Here is a 23,596-nt window from a genome sequence, read left to right as displayed (position 1 = left end):
GATATTGTGTGTCCCTCCTATGCACAAACACTTCTCTTGGCTAGGCAAAAGAGATCCTGGTGGAGCTCTGTGATATCGAGACCCATTGGGGCCAGCAAGCAAAGGGTTCACAACTCTTTGTCAGCAACTTCTAACAGGCCTGACAAACTCACTGCACCTAACATTGTTTATAGTATTTATCCAGCAAGTGTCTTGTAAAGTATCAGATGAAAGCTGGTTACCCCAGTCATTAATATCATAGTGAACTGTATGTACTGACAATATGAGGAATTACATATTTTACTGTTACTGTTATGCTTTTACGTCCATATTCAAGGGAGAAACATATTTCTTCCAGACTGGAGGAAAGGTAGCTATCACTCTGCATATGTAAATTAAGCATTTTGATCCAAACACAATGAGAGCTACATTTACAGGTGAAGTAAACAGGAAAAACAAGTTAATATGAGAGGGTAACATGGTGCTAACATGCTGGAAGACAACCAACAGGAATGCATTTTGAAGGTTTACTGAACTATAACAGAAGGTGCAAGGACAATACCCTGTTATTAATTTCACCAAAGAACACTCTTGGCAGAGGAGGGTGGTTTTTGATCATTGGGATGTTGGTTTGACTGAAAACAAGCAAGTTCTGCAGAAAGATCGAGGGTGAGAAACAGCTTTAGAAAAGAATTGGAGCCGGTTACGTTTTAGTCTCTAGAAAGCGTGTTATACTTTCCTTTTATTTGTACCCAATTCTGTGTCCATTATTCTTACTCTGTAGGCCTGGGATTCAACTCTTCCCTGTATTAAACCAGCCTTGGGTGAAACCCAGAGATTTCACCAGTAAAATCAAGAAAAAATGCTCCACTGCTGGTAAAGCACTCCCAACCTCAGGAATACCCGCAACAAGAGTTATAACATCAAGGATTGTAAAGTAGAGACACACAGGTGCTGGGAAGTTTAGAGAGGATAAGGAAAGACCAAGCAAATGGTAAAATAGATAAAATAAGCTCTGACTAGCGAATTCATGCTGACGATCCGCACAAACAAAGATTATCATAAATAAATTACAATTTGCGCATAAAAGATAAAATGGAAAAAAGACTTAAGCAGGGAGAAGAAAACATAGGTGCCAGTACATGATTGATTAAATTTTGTTCTCTAGGGGCATTGGATAATGTAATAGACTTAGTAAAGTTAGAGGAGGTAGCTAGTTGTACCAATATAATGTAAATGAAAAACAATGCTCTGTGGGAACCATTGCTGGACTGCTAGAACTCTTACCCCTCTGCATGACTGTGACAACCCCAGCTGAGTGGATTTTGACTGGCCATAGGGTGAAGTTTGTCTGTATATTGGGAGTGGTGAGCATAACAGATTTGCGTGGCATATGTATTCTGTGTGTGTGTTGCTAATAAATAGATGTTTAGAGCACAGTTGAGTAAGGCTTTCACTGGGAAAAGATCCTGTAGACCCGTAAAGCCCTGAGCCCCATGGGTAGGGGTATGTACTTAAATTGACCAGGTTTTTCCTTGAGCCCCGTGGGAAGGGTAGGTGCCTTACACCCTGAGTCCTCAGTAGGGTATAGGCAGGGTGCCCTAGATTTTTGCGGGTAACAACTCAGTATCACTTAAATCTCTAGCTTTGTTAATACATTTATTCTCGATTTATGATAAATACATCTTAGTGCTGTAGTATTAAGCAAAAGGGTAAAGGCTAAATTGTAACCTTCCAGCTGTGTGTGTATACAGTCTCTTTGGAAGGCAGCTTACTTGAGTGTGAGTGTCCAGTGACAGGAACTGGATAGTACAGGGGAATGCTCTTCAAAGCGGGCTCAGGGATTGGGGTGCACCTAATGTTAACCTGAAAAGCAAAATAGGACTGGCAGAGTCCTGAGGAGAGTGTTTGAAAGGCTGGTGGTGTACAGAAGCTGACACTCAGCTACCTACTACAAGATAGATTTCCTCATGCTGGAGGCAGGGAGTAACATCCTGAATGCCCCAAGGAAGTTATGAAAAGCTGATCTTGTAATATTCCTGTGCAGTGTTCCTTTACTATTTCATTCAGCTGAGTGTATTTAAAGGGCTGTATTTAATTACCATGGAAGAAAAGTACAGTATTGCTTGCTCTTTTCTCCCTCCTCTGGGGAGAAAACCATGTGGAAAAACTAACTTCAGGAAATGCCTGACCCAGTAATCAGCACTGCATACTATTATACCTGGGTAATTTTTTCCTGCAAGTTCCTTAATACTAAGGGATGTAACTCTTCAGAACAACGCTCGGGCAGGAACTTCAAGGGGCTAAGCCACAGCTTGTAGTGCAGTGAGACTGCTGTCCTATTATTATTATTATGGGAAAACCAGTGGCTGATCTAAAGGAAGTTCCTGATCTAAGGGAAGCCTCTTCCACCCACCCATTTCATCAGACTGTACAGATATTTGGCTTTGAAAAATATTAAATTTCTACCTATTATGGTTCTGACAAAAAAATTTTGGATGTAGCAATAACATACTGTCTGAATCTGCAGACAGAGGACCCAGATACTCAACTGGTGTCACTTGGCAGAGCACCATGGAAGACAATGGTCTTGTCTACACTAGAAAAATAAGTTGACTTAACACTGGTCAACTTATAGCCACGCTCAGCCGTGAAATTGACAAGGCTGCCCCTGTTCCGGGTGGGAAGCAGGCGGAAAAGCAGTCCAGGGCTTCTCCCCTCCCCCTTCCCCACCGGGAGCTGGGGTAAGCCGCCCAGGGCTTCTCCCCTCCTGGTTCCCTGCCAGGAGCTGAAGGAAACCACCCAGAGCTTCTCTGTTCCCCGCTCTCCACCAGGAACTGAGAAGCCATGTCAATTTTACGGCTGAGCTGTGAAATTTGCAAGGCGGCCCAGGCTTCTCGCCCTGATCCCAGCCACCAGGGCTTCTCGCCCAGCTCCCAGGAATGGGATCCAGCTGCTCAGCTCACCAGAGCAGTGAAATTGACAGGAATGACAGCCCCACAGCCAATGAAAGGGACATGGTGTCTATGTTGACACTGCGTCGCCCTAACTAAACCAACATAAGACCCCCGCCCACCCCTCTCGTGGAGGTGGTTTATTAAGTCGGCATAGCAGGGCACTTACATTGTTGGGAGGGGAGGAGCATTTTAGTCTGTGATGCTTCTCCACTGTTTTGTTGACAAAACTCTCTAGTGTAGACCAGCCCACTGTCACTTCATCTGGCCCAAACAGCCTGAAACAATAGGTGTAAAAAGTGTGAATTCACCAGTTCATCTCAATGGGGTGTTAAGTCTGAAGATGCAGGAAGACAATTTAAATGTAAACTTTATTTTATAGGAGAAAGTGAGGAATAGAAGAAGCTTCAAAATCCAAGAAGCCTGAGAACAAGAAACCAGCTTTAGGAGTTGTAAGGAACAGTGAAAGAAGTTGATCCCCTCCAGCTCTAGTTATTATTCTGAGTAGCAGCATCCCAAGGATCAAGAAAAATCAGAGAAGAATGAACTTGACTTCCGACAAGTGACAGAGGGTCAAACTGTGGTCCAGCTAGCACAGTGGTGAAGGGGCATAAGGCAGTCTTTTGTACCCCTACCCTGCCAACTCATATCACAGGTATTAGCTCAAGAGTGGAAGCTCCAGGGAGTCACTACTTCCCCCATTTGGTGCAGGCGAATTGGAGGGGATGGTAATGAGCCAAGAAAAAGCTAAGTCTGGAATCTGCTCCCCCAATGTGCCAGGAAATGCAGCTGCACCAGTTGATCAGGCAATATATTCTGTGCCAGATATACACCTAGTATTCCCCTAACAGTCCCGTTGCTGCTCCAGGAAGGAATTGTGTCTTTCTGAGCCCCAGGGAAGTTATGTATATGCTCCACTTTGAAAGTTTTTGATCTCCACTAGCCCCAACAATTGACCTCACCCTGATGTGTCAATACCAAAAGAAGGGAAATTAAGAACAGCCATACTGGGTCAGACAAATAGTCCATCTAGCCAGTATCCTGTCTTCCAACAGTGGTAAATAGCCATTGATGGACCTATCCTCCATGAACTCATCTAGCTCTTTTTTAACCCCCATTATAGTCTTGGCTTTCACAACATTCTCTGGCAAGGCGTTCCACGGGTTGACTGTGCATAGTGTGAAAAAAATACTTCCTTTTGTTCATTTTAAACTTGCCGCCTATTAATTTCATTTGGTAACCCGTAGTTCTTGTGTTATGAGAAGGAGTAAATTACACTTCCTTATTTACTTTCTCCACACCAGTCATGATTTTATAGATCTCTATCATATCCCTCCTTAGTTGTCTCTTTTCCAAGCTGAAAACTCCCAGTTTCATTAATCTCTCTTCATATGTAAGCTTTTCCATACCACTAATCATTTTAGTTGCCCTTTTCTGTACCTTTTCCAATTCCAATATATCTTTTTTTGAGATGGGGTGACAAGATCTGCACCCACTATTCAAGACGGGGGTGTACCATGGATTTATAAAGAGGCAATATGATATTTTCTGTCTTATTATCTATCCCTTTCCTAAGGATTCCCAACATTATGTTAGCTTTTTTGACTGCCGCTGCACAGTGAGTGGATGTTTTCTGAGAATTATCCACAATGACTCCAAGATCTTTCTTGAGTGATAACAGCTAATTTAGACCGTATCATTTTGTATATATAGTTGGAATTATGTTTTCCAATGTGCATTACTTTGCATTTATCAACATTGAATATTGATCTACCATTTTGTTGCCTAGTCACCCAGTTTTGTGAAATCCCTTTGTAACTCTTCACAGTCTGCTTTGGACTTAACTATCTTGAATAGTTTTGTATCATCTGCAAATTTTCCCATCTCATTGTTTATCCCTTTTTTCAGATCACGTATGAATATGTTAGACAGCACTGGTCCCATACAAACCCCTGGGGGACACCACTATTTACCTGTCCGCAGTCTGAAAACTGACCATTTATTCCTACCCTTTGTTTCCTATCTTTTAACCAGTTACTGATCCAGGAGAGGACCTTCCCTCTTATCCCATGACTGCTTGCTTTGCTTAAGAGCCTTTGGTGAGGGACCTTGTTAAAGGCTTTCTGAAAAGCTAAGTACACTATATCCACTGGATCACCCTTGTCCACATGCTTATTGACCCACTCAAAGAATTCTAGTAGATTGGTGAGGCATGATTTCCCTTTATAAAAACCATGTTGACTCTTCCCCAACAAATTATGTTCATCGATGTGTCTGATAATTCTGTTCTTTACTATAGTTTAAACCAATTTGCCTGGTACTGAAGTTAGGCGTACCAGCCTGTAATTGCCAGGATTGCCTCTGGAACCTTTTCAAAAATTGGCATCACATTAGCTATCCTACAGTCATCTGCTACAGAAGCTGATTTAAATGATAGGTTATATACCACAGTTAGTGGTTCTGCAATTTCACATTTTTTTGCTGTTACCTGAGGGCTTCAAGCAATTTACAGAGCAAAATTGTGGCCAAAGCAGAGTTAAAATCTTTCATGCAGCCTGCTCAAGAGGAAGATCATTATTTCATGATCTAGACCTGAAATACTAAATGTGGAACTAATCTCCACCGATTATACTTTGTTAAATTAAAAAGTTTAAAAGTTATATAAAGCTTTCACAGATCTAGGTAGAGAAAGTATATTTCATATGTGTTCATGTGCTTTTATTCTTTTTTTCCCCTTCTAGCAAACAATCTTTCCTTTATTAAATAAATGGTTTTCCTTTTTCTTAAAAGGAAGAAATTTAATCTTTGATGCCAATACAAGCCTTGTTTTAAAAAGGGAAACTGTCATTGCTACCAACTCTCACAAAATTTATCTGAGTCCAACAATATCTAATGTTTTACTTGGATCCCAAGCTCCCGGGCACATGTGACTATGTCACGATCTCAGTTTTCTTTTTTTTAAAAAAAAAGTTTCCAGCCCTGATAGTTACAAAGGAAAGCTTGAAAAGATGATCTGAGGGTCCTAACGGCTCAAAAACAAGAAGGGAAAGAAAAAGAACCCTGAAATCTATTATTTTTAATATCATGATTTAATATGTCACCATGATTTTTGGGGGCCTGACATAATTTTTTAATCTTTAGGGTTAGCAATGCTGTATTTGCCAACATTTAATTATTATAAGGGAAAAACGATTTTGGTTTTGTCACAATGGATTTTCTATTGAAAAATGAATTGGGTCCTACTTGTATTATTTATTTTATTTAAATTCAGATTGCTATAAAATTCCACTAATCCCTTGCATGCTTTATAGAATACAAAAAATTAACATATTATTCAACATTCCTGAAGCAGCTTTGCATATAACAAGAAGTGAAGCTGAATTTGTCAAAATCTTTTCAAAAGAAAAAAAGTGTAATGTGAGCCTACAGTCTTCAGTGATCAGTGCAGTATTTCCAAGTGACAAAAATAATTGCAAAATGTACCATTGTACCCTGTATAGCAATATTATAGATGCTCACTCTCTCTTCCATTTATGGACTCTTCACTCACATAGCTAAAGACAGATCTGGAGCTTGCAGTAAAACAGTCTCCAATTTTATTGTTTTGCTGCCAGTGTACTGCAGCAAATATAACTACAGTGAACTCATACAGTATGTAACTGACCACTTTGCAAGATAGCCAGGATCGCAAAGGTTATTGCATGTTAAACTTTAAATATAATGTGGTTGTCTGTCAGTTATAAAGATGAAACTAACTCGCGCATTGAATCTACTTCTGCCCAGTGTCTCCCTCATTGCAAAACCCTTCTTCTGCTGCTGGTAAAACAAGAAGAAGAAAAAAAAGGAGGCTCTAACACATACATGTTGGTGCTCAGACCCTTTTTCATTGACTTCTTATAAACCACAAAACAATACTCCAGAGCTCATATTTTGCCATTTCAGATTATTTCAGAATCTTTTATGAGTCCTGGGAGTCAGTACAGATCATCTTGTTTTTGTGCCCGCCCCAGTCCTGACTCTTAAGCAGTCAGATACCAAAGAATATGCTCGGAGGAGAAAGTCGGGAACATTTTAACACACTCAAAAACACCCTTCACCAAATCAGGACAGTCCATCTGAGAAGCATATTGCATCATGGAATGGGACGCCCAAATATCCCGAGAGAACCTGCTTCAATACAGAAATAACCCCGTTCCCCGACTAACGCCAGTTGTCACCTACCATTCCACACTGGAACCCATACAAGATTTCAAACAACTAAACCCATACTCGATGGGGATCCCATCCTGAAAGAAATCTTTCCTGAACCCCTACTTCTGGCCTTCAAACAATCCCCCGACCTCTGCAAGCTCATCATCAGAAGCAAACTCCTCACAGACCAGAAAACACCAACTCAAAGGACTGGTCTACACGATAGAGTTTTGTCAACAAAAGTCAGCTGTTGACGACAAAACAATGGTGGTGGACCCACTACAATGCCAACAAAACTCCCCTGCTTTGGCGACAAAATAAAACCACCTCAACGAGAGGCATAGAGCCTTTTATGGCAAAGTTGGAATAACAAAGTGTTGGTGTAGATGCTGTATGCCATAACTGGGCTCCAGGAGCTATCCCACAATGCTCACCCTGACTGCTCTGCTCACTGGTTTGAACTCTGCTACATTGCCCTCTATTCCTTCAGCTACGCTCCTCCACTTTCAAAGCCCCCAGGAAGTTTTCTCATGGTGCAGTGTGGAGAGCTCATGCAGCTACTGCCCAGCTGAGCATGCCAGCTCCCACCCTGGCAGCAAACCGGCTCCTGCCTGGACTACAGGGGGGGGTGGATCATTCTCCTGGGTCTGGGGGGAGACGAGGCTCTGGGAGAACTCTGAGGAAATCAGTTCTGCTCTCCTATGGCAGGCATGCAGGCAGCGCAGGCTGCTGCTGGGGAAGAGACTCCTGATGTGTTATGCAGAGCCAGGGAGGGCGGTGAGGGCTGATGTCGGGGTGTCTCCCTTTCCCCTGCCAATGTACAGGTCTCTGCTGAGCTGGGATGGGGGAACATGGGGACGCCAGATCCTGTCTCAGGATTGGTTGTTTTCGGCTGCAGTGTGCAGACACATTCACTGTCCCCCAACACACTGTCTCGCTCTCACTCTCACTCTCGCTCTCACTCTCACTCTCACTCTCACACTCTTCTGTAGCTTCTTGTGTTTAGCAATACCAGTTTGGCTGATAGGGCAGTTGGAAAGCGGTTGTCAATCTAGTAGGATGCCCCTGGAATGATGGAATTCAGAGACCTTTATCATGTGCCGCTTTGCCTGCCCCATGAAACATTGCAAACCCTTCCCAAAGCACTCTGCATGCAATTGCACTGTGGGATAGCTATGCATCGCTGTGTCGATGCAAGAGCTGGTAGTGTGAATGACTCCACTGACACAAGCAGCACAGTGCAACAGCGGTTTAATTACAGCAGTGGCTGTACACTGGCATAACTTGTGTCAACAAATCTCTGTAGTGTAGACAGAGACAAAGTAGCACCGGACCCCGCCAGAACAACTGATGCAAAACTTCCAGACATATCTCCACTGCTCCAGTGATCAACCCCCCCCCCCCCCAAATACTCCTTTCAAGGTCCCTGGGTCCTATACATGCCTATCCCAACATGTGGTATATCTTATCCAGTGCACTAAATGTCACAAAAACCATGTGGGGCACTACGCTTTCGAATAAACTCACACAGCAATCACTCTGTATCTGACCTACCTGTCCTCATCCTCAAAGGAAACCTGCACCACACTTTCAAAAGACAAGCCTGGGAGTTTAAATTCATTATTCTGCTAGATACTAAATATCATGGACTGAACAGATGGCTTATAACAACAATCTGTAACCTGTTAACCCCCTTTTTTTGTCCGATGACTGCAAAAGTGTTAATGGGCCACTCTACCTTGAATGGTCCTTAGAATAGGTGCTGACTACTTGTGTTAAACAATCTGTTGCAACTTGCATTTTGCTGCCACTCTGGGAATTCCTTTCCCAGACCTGAAGAAGAGCTGTGTGTGGTTCGAACGCTTGTCTCTCTCACCAACAAGAGCTGGCCCAATAAAAGATATTTCCTTGCCCCGCTTGTGTCCTAGGCCAATAGACAGTTCGTATAATACTGGGTCTATCACATACCAGTTGATGAAATGTGAGGTAGCAATTAGACTTTCAGCTGATACTGAATTGCACATATGCTGTTTTATTTAGGAGAAAATAGGATCAAAATTTGCTCAGAGCTACATGGGCATAAATGTAGATTATCTCCAATGGGCCAGAGCCCCAGCTGGTGTAAATCAGCATAGCTCTATTAATTTTAACAGAGCTATGCCAATTGAGGATCTGATTCGTTGGCTTTGGTAGCTTCTCCAGACTTACATGGTGTAACTGAGAGCAGAACTAGGCTCTTTTTGTTGTTACTTAGCAACTAGACCATCCAACTCTTAGCTAATTCTTGCCTTTCTGACCAGAAGCCATATTCCTGACTTAGAGAGACGAGAAGCTGCACTCCCAAAGAATTATTAGTACTGATGTGCTAATATTGCCATATCACTGATCAGATGCAGACTCAGACATGCTTACAGCAGCAGTGGAGGAAAAGAAAATGGCTGGCTGCTTCAAGTCAAATTGCATGCTTATGGGTGGGGAGTCTAGAATGCTGCAAGAGAAGTCAAACAACAGTTCAGGGGGAAATTAAACATGGAAGCTTACAGACTTGTGCAAATAATTGTGTGTCATGTAAAGACTCACAAAATGTGTTTATGAGCTTTGCATCCTGTCCTCAGCTAATGAAATGGGAAACAGTGAGTCAGTCACAGATTCTCTGGATATTTGAAACTCATGGAATGATTATACTCTTGCCTGTCTCAGAGGAAACAGAACAGGAGTGAGTGTTCAGGTCAGGCCTTAATTTTCCAAAAGACTGAATAAACCCAACCACTATCTTTCCAGACCCAAATCTTGTCTTCATTGTGTTAAATTGCAATGAGCTTATTCTTCTTGGCATGGTTAAAAATAGGCAGCAGTGTGGGAAGACAGGTACCTAAAGCATACCTCAGTACTGTGCATCCATATTTACTTTCTGTTCTGATTGTCATTTTCAATATTCGTGGGCATCATGCTGAAGAACATTAAGATGGTGGTGAGCTGAACCTCTCTGGCTTCCATTTTCCACTTGTTTTCCCCTAGAAAAATAGATCAGTCAGTCCCGAGAGGGCATATACAGTGTACTGGTCTGTGTAAGCTACAATATTTAACTATGTCAGCTTTGTGTTCAAACTGCTAGTGCCTGAAAACAGTGTTTTCTCTTAATTATAGAGCATTTGATTGTAAAGAGCCCATTATACATAAATATAATATAGTATTATAGCTTTCTCGCAAAAACTATGGTTAAGTTTGCAACCCAGCTTCTTTTATAAACTTGGGTTTTCACTCACTTATAATAGAAGTCACTGAAAAAGAATTTTCCCAACTTACATGGAGATACAGAGACAAATGTTAAATTCATGGCTCTTGACATTTATGCTTCTTATGGGGATTTATGGGAGGATTCAGAGGGTGGAACGCAGGGCTGCGTGAAGACAGAGCTTGCAAGTGGTTTGACATTTAGGAGGAGTTGGATCTATGGTAGATAAAGGCACTGATGGATTGGATGGGCCAGGAAACTAGTTTAAGTGCTCTGCTTTGCCCTGCCCTATTATGGGGATCGGCAAGATTAATAATTTATGGCTCCTTCTGAAGCTAATGTAATATCGACCCCTACGTGGGTGTCGGCAGCAGGGATCAAACCTGGGACCTTTGGAGATTAAATGCATGAGCTAAAAGAAGCATATCTGTTAGCCAAGGCTGTAGCAGAGTCATCATTCTCTAGGGGACCTAGCCACCACTCTGAGCAATCATAAGGTCTCCAGAGTTAAATGATCAATCCTGATCCAATTGCTGCATTGGACGCTGTTTGGGAGGTATTTTGCTGCATAAGACCACTCACGAACCTGGACACATCCAGCTTTCTTTCCATTACTCCAATCCAACTATCAGCATTGGTAAACTTGAATTGCTTATCTAGAGCAATAATTGTTGCTTGTCCTCTGTGTCTGACATGTCATTCTTTCATTCCTTTTGTCCTTCAGACTTCCTCTTGCTGGTAACACACAGAGCCCTGCCATATAGGCACTTTTTGACACATAGCAACAAACAATGCACATCCATTCCAAAATCTTGTCTGATAATGAGCAGAGTATCCAAGACAAATGGGTAAAGCCCTTGAGGTGTGTCAAAATATACCCCAAATAATTCAGCTTCTCAGTGAACTTTATATCTGTTCCTTTCCAGATATCACAAATATCTTCCAGTGCTGTTTCCACTTTCCAATTTTTGTTAGATAGAAAGGGGATGAAATAATTTTCTGCAGCGTGTATTGCTAATAATTTAGCCAATAAGGGTCCAATTGAAAATAAAAGCATCTTGGGTACCTGGTAAAAGCAGGTATTTCAAATTATCCACAAATAATTGGAAAGCGTACATAATGTTTTACAAATACGCTTCTAGTGATTTGTTGAATCTCCAGACTATTCATTGTTAGGGATGCGCCTGTACACATCTATCTTTACTTACAGCTATTCCAAATTCTAACTCCAGACAACTGGAGTGTACCTAGACCTCATTTTTTTTAAGTTAGCCTACAGAGTAAAAACAGCCTAAAAGGGACTACACCTGAACTTCAGGAATATTTCATTCAGGATTGTTCTGTAATAATGGGAATTGATTATATTAACACAGGGCTGAATCAGTATCTTAATTTGTCAGCTTTATACATTAAATCACCAACGGCTACAGGTTCATTTCAGTAGCATTCTGCAAAGGCTATTACTGCAGTTGCTGTTGTCCAGGATCATTTCCAGCCTGGATTGATATGTCTGTACATTTACACTACTGATTCTGCTATACATACCTCTGGAAAGGTTTAATGGCAAGAAAACACAATTCTCCTGCTGAACTTTATACATGATGCTCTAAGGAAAATTGAAGTGTGGAGTTCTCCAAAGCAAGATGGTGACCAGAAGTGCGGTCACCAGCCACTGACGTAATTTATGTTTATTAAGCTAGATACTCCAGAGAAGCAGCACTTCACCCAAACACACAACCGTGCAGTGGCCTCATTTTTTTTGGCACGTGAACCAGATCATCTAACTTCTGTTTCTGCAAAGAGACATTGTGACCAGGCTCATTCTCTTTGTTATGCCTAAAGAGCAACAGATAGTAGCGCCAGTTGGCCATTTTTGCACTGACTCTACGGCCCTCTGACCTGCCTTGTCTAGAATACAAAGAGTTGAGTAAGTTCCTATTAAAACAACTCAAAGTTTATGCACAGCTTAGCCAGAACAGAACAATGCAAGTAACGTATCAAAAATGCAGAATGAAAGCATCTTAACAAGCAGCACTGGCACAGTGCTGAGTGTACAACCTGATAAAGTACTTGAGCAACATCACAAACAACAAGTAGAACAACTAAGATATTGTCTCTAAATGAAGCAATCTAGCCCTAGAGTTCTGGAGTTTCTCCTCCTCCCTTTTTGTTGTTGTTAAGGCATAGAACTATTCCAGTTTTAAAAACATGATTATGCTAAACTGAGTTATGTTCTCTGAAATTTTAAATATCTATTGCAACAGAAATTGAGTACAAAAGAGCTAAAATTTCTCTTTACTGAAGTCTATTTTGCAAGGGGCTATTTTTGGTTCCCAGTGTACCAAGGTATTGTTTTTCTTAGTTGCTCACATATATATCCCAGTTTGCTGCTGTAATTACACAGCTACCTGCCACATAGTATCCAAAGTCCCCATCCATTGCTGCTTTTGAGAGTTCATCTTTTTTAATCCAATAATCCTGAAAAAGCATAGCCACCTAGAATAATTCTCTTTTTTCCTAAACAAAGCTTTAAAATACATTGATGGTGCTGAAAAAGCTAAGCACCTATGTGTTTTTAGACTGTCGGTTTGCTTTAATTTTTGCCAATGATATGAGTAGCTGGCTGATATCCACTGTTTCTAGACTTTTTTTGGGGGGGGGAGGAGAGGGGGGTAGGAGGAGGGGATGGGAACACTACAGTACACAGTACCTTATGATTTCAGGCATAGCTTTCATAGTCACATGAATAGATGGAATAATCACTCAGTGAAGTTATTGCATACCGTTGTCACACAAATTAAATTTTCTCCTGTAGCCTGTAGCCATTCCTTCTTGCTGAGGTTTAAGAAATGAGGTATTCGTGTGGTCTGGAAGATTTATCATTTAATCCATTCAAGTAACTGTGATGAGAGGGCATTACAGACTCAAGTCCATCAACTATTATTACTAAGCTGTGGAAGCTCCCTACTCTCATAGGTAGCGTGTATCAAACTCACAAGTTAACAAAGGGTGGATGTATAAGAAGATGGAAGACATTACTGAAGCAGAAAGGCAAGCCAGGGAATAACTGATTTAATCATTAGTAATGTTTTCTATAGTGCTCATTTCACATTGGTGATAATGTCACCATTACAGCATGTGACTACAGGAAAAAAATGTGACTACAGGAAAAAAATAGGTGCTGCAGAAGGTAATATTGATGTGTTATGCTGAAGCAAGACTCAGCTGAGTGCTAGCTGGAGGTGCTATCATCAAGGGAAAATAGATCTAATCATTCTAGTCAGAGTTGCCATGATTAACTTTTAGAAACCATTAAGAAAGAAATATCATATTGTCAATATAAATCCATGTATGACCACATCTTAAATACTGCATGCAGATCTGGTTGCCTCATCTCCAAAAAAAAAAAAAAAAAAAAAAAAAAGATATATTGGAACTGGAAAAGATACAGAAAATACAACAAAAATGATTAGGGGTATGGAACAGCTTCATTGTCCTGTCCCTGGACCAGGAGAAGGCGTTCGACAGAATGGACCACGGGTATCTCCTGGGCACCCTGCAGGCGTTTGGCTTCAGGCCCTGCTTCGTGGGTTTTCTCAGGGTGCTGTACGCCTCCACGGAGTGCCTGGTCAAGCTCAACTGGACCCTGACCACACCAGTCAGCTTCAGGCGAGGAGTGCACCAAGGCTGCCCGCTATCTGGCCAGCTGTTCGCTCTGGCCATCGAGTCCTTCCTCTGTCTCCTCCACCGGAAGCTAAGGGGGTTGGTGCTCTGAGAGTCAGAGCTGAGGCTGGTCCTGTCAGCGTACACCGACAACGTACTCCTCGAGGTCCAGGACCTGGGCGACCTGATGCAGCTGGAGGCCTCCCTCGGCAGCCTCCTCCGCCCGGGTCAACTGGGTCAAGAGCTCTGGCCTGATCGTATGGGCTGGGTGGCGGATGAGCTCCCTCCCACCCATGCTTCAAGCCATCCAGTGGAGCACAGGTCTGCTGCTCTCTCTGGGCGTTTACCTTTCTGCCACCCATCCGTCCCTGGCAGAGAACTGGCAAGACTTGGAGGACAGGGTGTCTGAGCAGCTGCGGAGATGGATAGGACTGCTCCGGTGCCTCTCCCTTTGTGGGAGGGCACTGGTGCTCAACCAGCTAGTCCTGTCCATGCTCTGGCACCGGCTCAACTCCCTGGTCCTGACCCCGAGTTTCCTGGCCCACCTCCAGATGACAGTTCTGGAGTTCTTTTGGCCAGGACTGCACTGGGTCTCTGCAGGGATCCTGAGTCTTCCCCTGGAGGAGGGAGGGCAGGGCCTGTGCTGTCTCCACAGCCAGGTCCACACCTTCCACCTCCAGGCCCTTCAAAGACTCCTTTATAGTGCAGGTAGTCCAGTGTGGAGCCACTTGGTGGAGGAAGGTCTGCGCTGCCTCCAAGGGCTCTGATACGACCGGCAGCTCTTTTATCTCTGTCAGAGGTCTTCCGCGAGACCTCTGAGCTGCCGGTCTTCTACCAGGACCTACTCCAGACCTGGAGGCTGGTCTCAGCCTCCAGGCCCCTTGCAGTCACCGAGGGGAAGGATCTCCTCGTGGAGCCCCTGCTATACAACCCCCAGCTCCATGTGCAGGTGGCGGAGACCCTCTTGGTGCGATGAAGGTTGGTCCTGGCAGGAGTCACCAAGATCGGAGATCTCCTGGACTACGACCAGAGGGACTAGGTGGACTCCCAGGCACTGGCTCGGCGCATGGCACTCTACACCGTTTGAACCCCCTGGCGCGTACTCCAGGAGCTGAGGGCAGCCTTGCTCCCCACTGCTCAGGCTTATATCGAGCGGGTCTTGGGAGACAGTGCTCCCCGCCCCCTCCGTCCCAGCCCGCCGGTGCTTTCCATTGGGCCCCCGCCCCATGAGTCGTCCCCCCCCCCCCCCCCCGGCTTCCCTCTCCCCACGTTCTGAGCTGGCTGCACGACCTGAAGCCGGTCCTCTTTCGAACCGCACCGAAGGACCATCTCTACATGCTCGTGCTGCACACCCTTCACTTCCCCGCCCTCATGTCCTTCCCTGACACCAAGTGGCGGGACCTGCTGCCACCTGCGGAGGGCAAGGACCCCCGGTGGGCCAGTCTGTATTCTACCCTGACCTCATGGCCCACTGGGGACATTAGTTGGTGGCTCCTGCATGGAGCCGTGAGCACGGGTGTGTACTTGGCACAGTTCACCCCTCACCCTGACACCTGCTCCTATTGCGGTGTGAGGGAGACCCTGGCGCATGTCTACCTTGAGTGCGCCAGGCTGCAGCCCCTGTTCCGGCTCCTCTAGAACCTCCTGCTGAGGTTCTGGCTGCACTTCTCCCCGCACCTGTACATTTACGCACACCCCAACCATGGCCCCACAAAGTCACGGGACCTCCTCGTCAACCTCCTCCTAGCCCTGGCCGAAGTGGCCGTCTACAAGACCAGGGAGAGGAGGTTGGTGTGTGGGGGGGGGGCGCTCTGCGACTGTGGGGCCTACTTCCATTCCCTTGTGCACTCACGCATCCGAGCAGAGTTCCTCTGGGTGGCATCCGCTGGCTCCCTTGATACTTTCTGGGGGCAGTGGGTGCTGTCCAGGGTTCTCTGCTCAGTGTCCAGTTCTGGTTCCCTTTGTTTGCCCCTGTGACCCCCACACCCCTTCCTGGTTTTTTCATTAGTTGTCCCCAGTAATTAGTTGTATCCCGGGCCAGTGACTCCTCCCCTTAGGCTAGGGGAGGGGCCTTTAGCAGTGGGCAGGCTTGTGCCTGCTCACTCCCTGGTTTACAAATAAAAGCACTCTCCTACTGCCCTCTGCCCTCGCTATATCACACACTGTTGCCATATATAGAGGAATAAGAATGATTGGTGACTATGTGAAAACTTCCACCCCCATAAAATGTGTTTTTGTGAAAAAATTGAGACTCCCCCAGCACCATCTCACTCTCTCTCTCACACACACACACACACACACACACACACACACACACGAACTAGCAGAGAATTTCTAAACAAAATAAATGAAAATCACAAATGCCAATAGCCAAAATCTCAGTCTCATTCCATGTTCTCTGCGCCGTTCTGTGAGTGCAAAGGGGTTTAGAAAATGATCTTAAGTAGCCAGGTGGGAGGTTCCCATTTTTAGGACTGGAAGCTTCTTTGGATCAGTCCCTTTTTACAGCCATCATAATCATTCTCACTGTCAAAGTTTTTTTGGGAAATCCACACACTTAAAAAATAACTAATCTGACACTATTGCTACCTGGGATAGACTTTTATAGCAATGAGGAAGCTAGAGTGATTAAGAGGTGCTATGGGATTCCTATTCAAAGGCTTCCTTCCATACCTGACTTCAATATATTTTAACATGAAATTTTAAAAATCTGCTTGAAATCCTGGGCTCCTCTGCGGACCAAGGCTTATCCTCAGAACAGGTACAACACAGACAGCAGCACAATATACCAAGCTTACATGCTACCCTGCATGTAAGATCTTCTCTAGGATCACCTGGCAGAGCAGGTCATTGCATATGCACTGGGCCTTGCTACACAGAATATACAAACCTGAGCTATTTGAATTGACAAACTAGAGCCAAAAAGGCTTTGTGCGCAACTACTGACCCACAGTCACCCACTCCCTACTTAACTTTTCACTTTTAATTGACCGTACACATCACTCCTCGGTGTTGGTGTCAGGAGCTACTGCACATCAGTGCAATCATAGCAATTTGTGGCTAGAAAGTCTTTCGTTTTCCTGGATTTATGTAGTTTGGATGGGAAGCACTCTAGTGAGTCATCCAGTCCATCCCCCAATGTCAACAGGAAAAGTAACACATTCTTTTAAGAACAGCACTGATTATATGGCCTCTGTATCCAGACTTGATTGCTGGTTACCAACAACATTTGTAACTGCATTGGAAATACGTTCAGGCCATATTTTTTATTTCATTTTATTCCCTCTTATACAAAAATTTATCTCCAAATTCTCTCAAACAATGATACACAGTAGAAGTGGTTGAATAGTATTTGTCAAGTACACTGTTCGGTGAATTTTACTGCTTTTTTGTTGAATGATTTATTCAATGAGGATTGTTTTTGTAGCATTCAGCCACTTTCATGGTTGGCTGAATTTTATTCTTCAAGTCATTTGGAGACTAACAGCAATATTTGTCTAGTAGGTTATATTTTCCCTGGTATTAAACCAAATGCACAGGGTAAGATTGTCAAAAGCCTCATCGCTGGACTAACTGTAGTCCCAGTCAAGTCAGTACTAAAAGACCCACCGATTTCAATGGCAGAAGAGTTAGGTCAGGGCTGAGCACTTTTCAAAATCCCATCCGTAATGCCAACGTTAATCACAGATTAGTGGCTCAGTTCTGTAAATACAGGCACGCACACACTCCTTTCTCAGGTGCATACTCCGATTAAACGTAACGGGGCTACTCAGCGCATAAAGTCACACATGCCGAGTGTTCGCCGAACTGGCCTTAGAGAAGGAACGGTCATGATTTGTGACAAGCAGCTTCATATTCCTGTTTTGTATAAACCTCCCTCCTTCTCCTTGCCTAATGTCACCCCTTCCTGAATACTGCTATGCAGCATCTACCCCAGACTGTGAGCTTCTTGGAGCCAGGGATCATCGTTATTCTCTCCATAAAGTAGTTTGCTAATGTATAAACCTGCATGCAAATGTTCAATTGGTATTAAACAACAACAACAACGTAAGGCTTCTATCACACGAGGCATTTACTGAATTAGTAGCAGAACATCTGTGCTGGATTCTTATGGCATCCATTTTGTGAGAAAGTGTAGTTGTAAGTCTGTAAGCAGCACTAGATGAAGCAGGAGACAAGTTAAATCTACTACCCAGTGGTAGATAAGACCTACCATGCAGCAGACCCTGGTTATGTCATTTCCTTTCCTGTTTCACCTGTCTGTACCTCAGACAGGGACCAGCTGTCACTACCACCACCACTTGACTTGACTGACATATCACTTTAAAATGCCTGAATTCTAAGTAGCTAGAAAGGCAGAATACTTACCCAGGATATATGGAGCACTTACACAAAGGACAAAAAATAACCAATTCTACCTGGTCTACCTTCCTCTCAACATTTTGTTTGAGAGGAGGACTCCTTGCTTCCTTTTTTCTTGTTATCAATGTCAACACTGGGAGTTTCTTGATTTCCTTAATCCATCATTTTGCTTCGCAGCTTCCTTCCAGCTGAATTTTGATGCGTCTTTTATGCCCCTGTGTAGTATGCTGCTCCCAACAACCAACTCTCCCCCTTCCATTTCCTTCCCATTGTGAATAATGGGCTAATTTATAATATTACTTCTAGAGAGGAGAATTAGTATTTATATATAAAATCAGCAATGTGAGATGCACCCAGTTTCTGAGGAGGGTTCTGACCCTGTGCCAGCACCAGAGCTTTGCTCCCCTTCCCTTTCCCAAGCATAGCAAAGATATTACATCAGGCTCCACCACTTCCTCCCTTTCCTCTTCCTCCTCTCCCCCCGGCCCCAGCTATCTCAGTAAGAGCACTGCAGTGCTACTTCTCTTCCTAGTGTTCACAGCACGACTTCATCAGGCTCAGCAGCACCATTTCAATCTCCTATTACTAGTTTCCCATGGCTCCCAATCTGTATGCCTTCCACATTTCTTGCCTCTGCTCTGTAGCTGCTTCCATTCTCAGCTTCACATATCAAAGCAGAGATCTGCCAGTCCAGTGGGCTACTTCTTGTCCCCTACCTCATCACAATAGCCTAAAACAAGCTTGCTTGGCCCTACTAGCTTCCCCCATGGGACCAGATCCCTGTGGCAGGAGCTAGAAACTCGACTATAGCACCAGGATCCCCTTTCTGATTAAGGAAGTGGGGTTGTAATAATCGGGTCTACAAATTTACCCTAATTGGGAGCTTAACAGTGCTAAGGGAGTGTAAGCTACAAAGATGTCACAATAAGCTGTAATCACAAATGTTGATGGGAAAAGGTGCAAAAGCAAGACAGAGACTGAATTAGTCCATATAAAAAGACCTACTGATATAACAATTACTGTGTTAAGATCATGCCTGATAAATAAGAAAAGTGTGAAACCAGAAATCTGTGAACCACAATAACTTTTGTTGGACATTAGGTCTAATGGGTGGACAAAAACAAAGAGGATGGACTATTCTGCCCATCACTTCTCTTCTGGGGTTCTAAAAAACACCAGTGGGAGAAAAACTGGATACTGGAATGTGCTTCACAGTCATGGCTGACACTTGCACAGTCTCCTGGGACCCTGGAACGTCTTTGTCCTAATCCCAAGAGATGTCCTTACCAGACTGGGACAGAAAGAGGCACCCAAATAAAAATCACCACCTCTACTGGCATTAGCTAAATCACAACTACTACATGGGATGTGACACTTTGTCAGTCCTACTCAGCCTCTACCCTCTCCCCCCTCCCACACCTTATGTCTTTTTCCTTCCCCACCTTTTTTCTTGTCTTTCCTTTCTTATCTCTTTCCTTTTCCCTTCTGCTTAATGAGCGTCTGACTTAGCTGGCCTAAAGAGTATATTTTGTAACACAGCTGTGAACCCATGACCAAAAACAGGCAGCTAAAAGAAATGCACTAAACAGCCTGACACTGGCATAAGTTTGCCAGGTCTCGGAATGGCACATACGTCTGTGTACTGTGCCTGTGTTTCTCCAGCAGTGAGGTTGCAAGTCAGAGTCAACATCAAAAAGTGAAGCTGCATTTTCTATCTTTGCCGTTATTTTTCTCTCATTCTTTCATGTGTTTTCATCATGTTTTATCTTTTAGAAAATAGGATCGAACTTTAACTCCAGCACCAATGACAGCTCCAATCCATCTCTATTAACTGTTCATTGGGGGGGGGGAGAGTTATCACCACTTTTAATAAGACCTAAAAAACTGTCTGACCAGGGAAGGGGGGGGGTTTATGTCTAAAAAAACTCTTTACAGCTAAAGGGAAAGATAACAAGGGACGTTGTTAAAATGAAAGTGTTATTTAATACTTTACATTTGAAATGCTTTAACTTTTTTCTCTTTTTTTCTGTCTTTAATAAATGGTTAAAGACTTTTTAATGGTGTGTTTGCCATGGTACTAATCAGGCTGAAGTCTCTGTATACTAAACCCTGAACCTTGTTTCAATTGTTTAATGTGACAGTAACTGGGTTGTTAACACCTTTGGCTCATATATTTCATCAAAAGTAACAACAGTGCATCCCTCTCTCCTACATAACTATGAAAGGGCCCCTAGGGGAAGCTAAAAATAAAACTAAGTTACTTAATTGATTAGTTGTTAAAATGTCCTTATTGGCCTTGCCAGGACCCTTCACAATTTAGAAAACAATTACAGGATATAACTATTCTTTAAACAAAAAATCAAAGCCAAATCTCTAACCTATTCCATATTTAGACAAAAACTAAGCCAAAATCATAACCACAAATCAAATCCAAATGTATAATCCTATTCCTAGAAAGTAGAGTAAAATTAAAATTCCATCTTTTATTTTCTCAGGTCTTGTTCACATATAGCAGCAATTTAAGTATTTGCTTTAGAAACTGATTTAATTTAATCGATGCAGTCCCCCTTATGCAGATACTTCAATTGCTGTCAGAGTGCAGTGTGCTGGTTTATATTAAGTTGATTCCTTACTGATGGTGCAATTGTTGTGTGTAGAGAAGTGCTCAATGCAAGATGAATCTCCATACACACAGATATCAGAATTTTTTAAATGAGTATAAGGGAGTAATTTTACAAATATAAGTAGTTCCTTTTACTTCAGCGAGAATACTCACATGCATAAAATTACTCATGTGCTTATGTGTCTGCAAGATTGAAGTCTGAAAATTACGGAAGATAAAATGGAATTTACCAGATGCTAACAGTTTACTCAATACTAATAAATTGTAGTTGACAGTTTACTGACTGAATTAATATTGATGATCTGTGAAGAATGAGGGAGATATCTGGTTTTTTGGGTTTGTTTTTGTTTTTTTACACAAATATTGTAGGCATCTCTGGTTGAGTATTGTGGTATGGCTGACTCTGTGGTTAATTCCAGCTGTAGCTCTCTACTTGTACCAGAAACCTTTCAATGAGTAATCAAATCACTGAATAATTCATCCAAGCACCAGTAAATTCATTGCTGAAAGTCTTCATCCAACCCAACTGCAAAGTTGCATAAAATCAGATTGAGCAGGCTCAGGGGTCCCAGGATAAAACAAAGGGCTTTTGAAATAAATAAAAGGCTGCCTGAGAACTCAGGGAAGAGACACTGATTGGGATTGGAGTAAGAGGCAGAAGCTGGAGAGATGAAGTCTGTCTCATTGAGCCCAAGTGTTGGTGGATACCCGGGACAAAAAGGCCTACTTCATCTTACAAGGAAAGGCTAAAGTTTAGGTTAGAAAGTACAGTAGAACCTCAGAGTAACGAACTGATCAGTCAACCACATATTTCATTTGGAACCAGAAATATGCAATCTGGCAGCAGAAGAGACCAAATAAAAGGAAATACAGTATAGTACTGTGTTAAACATAAACTACTAAAAAATAAAGGGAAAGTTTAAAAAAAGAGATTTGACCAAGTAAGGAAACTGTTTCTGTACTTGTTTGATTTAAATTAAAAGCAGCATTTTTCTTCTGCATAATAAAGTTTCAAAGCTGTATTAAGTCAATGTTCAGCTGTAAACTTTTGAAAGAACCATCATAACATTTTGTTCAGGGTCACTAACTTTTCAGAGTTCCAAACAACCTCCATTCCTGAGGTATTCGTAACTCTGAGGTTCTACTGTATAGATATAGGCCTTTGTTGTTTTAACTCTTTTTCTTCTTTGTTTGCTTTGCTCCTGTGGATAAATAAATAAATTGCTTTGAACAAGTTGTTCCCTGTCACTGCACTTTTGTACTGTGTACCAGCTCCTGGAAGGAAGTATAAAACAGGGGCCAAAACCCATCTCGGCCTGAGGATATACTTAATCAACAGGGGTGCTGTGTCCTGGTGACCCAGTCGAAGATTAAAGGTGAATTGTGGGATTTTAATCTAAGAAGTATGGATGTAGGCCTGTCATTTGGAAAGGTGCCCAAGGGGAGATGAAAGTGAAAGGTGCAGTTTGCTCTGACTTGTAACAGGAGCATTTACAAATTTTTAAGTAAGGCCTATTCCAAAATGTAATAATTGCAACTGAACCTATTTGTTATACATTGAGTACAATGAATAGATAAAATCCAAAGATCGTTTTCCTCTTTCTGCCCCCTCATCTGTTTGCAATTCTTAGAGTGGGCCAAATTGCCTCTTTCGGCAGAAACACCCACATGGGGATGGAAACTCAATGAGGTTCTTCTCTGAGGATGAAATCTTTTTTCTATTTAAGTCAATGGCAAAACTTCAATGGGACTAGGATTTCAGACTTAGATCATTCCACTGGAGGGAGGGAGGGAAGCTGCATGTGTGTAAATTCATTCCTTAGGGGATGAGTGGGCAGGTTCATCTCCCAGAATCTCCTTATCCCTTCTGACTGAGTGCAGCAGGGGACTACCTGTGCAGAAGGCAAAGACTCTGCCTCCCTGCTACTCCAGGGATCTTCTTTCATTCCCTGACATTGTTCTGTACTGGAGCCGCACTGCCAGCACTTCCTCAATGCACCACTGCTCCCAAGACCTCCAAGCACACACACACACACCTGAAGCAGAAAGGCTTTACAGAACTACATATTCAGTGGCATGCTGGTGTAGGGACAATGTACAAACCCATCCCTGTCTACATATTTAGAACATAACAGACATTTGCTGCAATGTTTGGATCCAGAATGTTCCTAAATTCTGGGCTAGTGATATCAGAGGTTTGATTTGGGCTTACTTATCCCTAAAAAGTAACTACCATCAAGTACCAATCAGTAAATGATAGGAGGCAAATCAAGTGGAAGCTAAGGTAAGTGAACTATGCAAGATTGTTTGTTTTTTGTTACAGATGAACGGTATAAGGATGTATGACTTTGGAACAGCTCAGCTTAAAGAATAGTTCAATATTGCAGCAAGGAAAATGTTAACAGGTCTGCATGGAAAAACATTATAAAGCAGTGAATTCACTGTCCTTAGGACATGTTATAAATGTAGCTTTTGCTCCTGTAATAACTGCTGGTGGCTTTTCTGAGCTTCTAGAACTGCATAACACTTACAAGGCAAAGAAGTCAGGGAAACCATTATGAAGACAGGGGGAAGACTGTAGGCAGGAAA

At 43.0% G+C, this 23,596-nt stretch overlaps 1 protein-coding gene across 4 annotated transcripts in view; it reads right to left on the bottom strand.

Annotated features, from left to right (window-relative positions):
* The window catches only part of EMCN (endomucin), a 138,421-nt gene that overhangs the window by 88,047 nt on the left and 26,778 nt on the right, over positions 1-23,596 (bottom strand). For 2 of the 4 annotated variants that reach the window (XM_067553614.1, XM_067553605.1), the window contains one exon: positions 10,008-10,138. The exons of 1 other annotated variant lie outside the window; for it this stretch is intronic. The gene's annotated coding sequence lies outside the window, so the exon portion shown is untranslated. Of the gene's footprint in view, positions 1-3,102; positions 3,212-10,007; positions 10,139-23,596 lie in introns of all 4 variants that reach the window. One more of the 4 variants, XM_067553622.1, reaches the window with a different exon arrangement.

The sequence above is a fragment of the Emydura macquarii genome, unplaced genomic scaffold, assembly GCF_026122565.2.
Source record: "Emydura macquarii macquarii isolate MOO-44397 ecotype Brisbane River unplaced genomic scaffold, CSIRO-AGI_Emac_v2 contig_302, whole genome shotgun sequence".
NCBI lineage: Eukaryota > Metazoa > Chordata > Testudines > Chelidae > Emydura > Emydura macquarii.
This window is presented reverse-complemented; position numbering and strand designations above follow the sequence as displayed.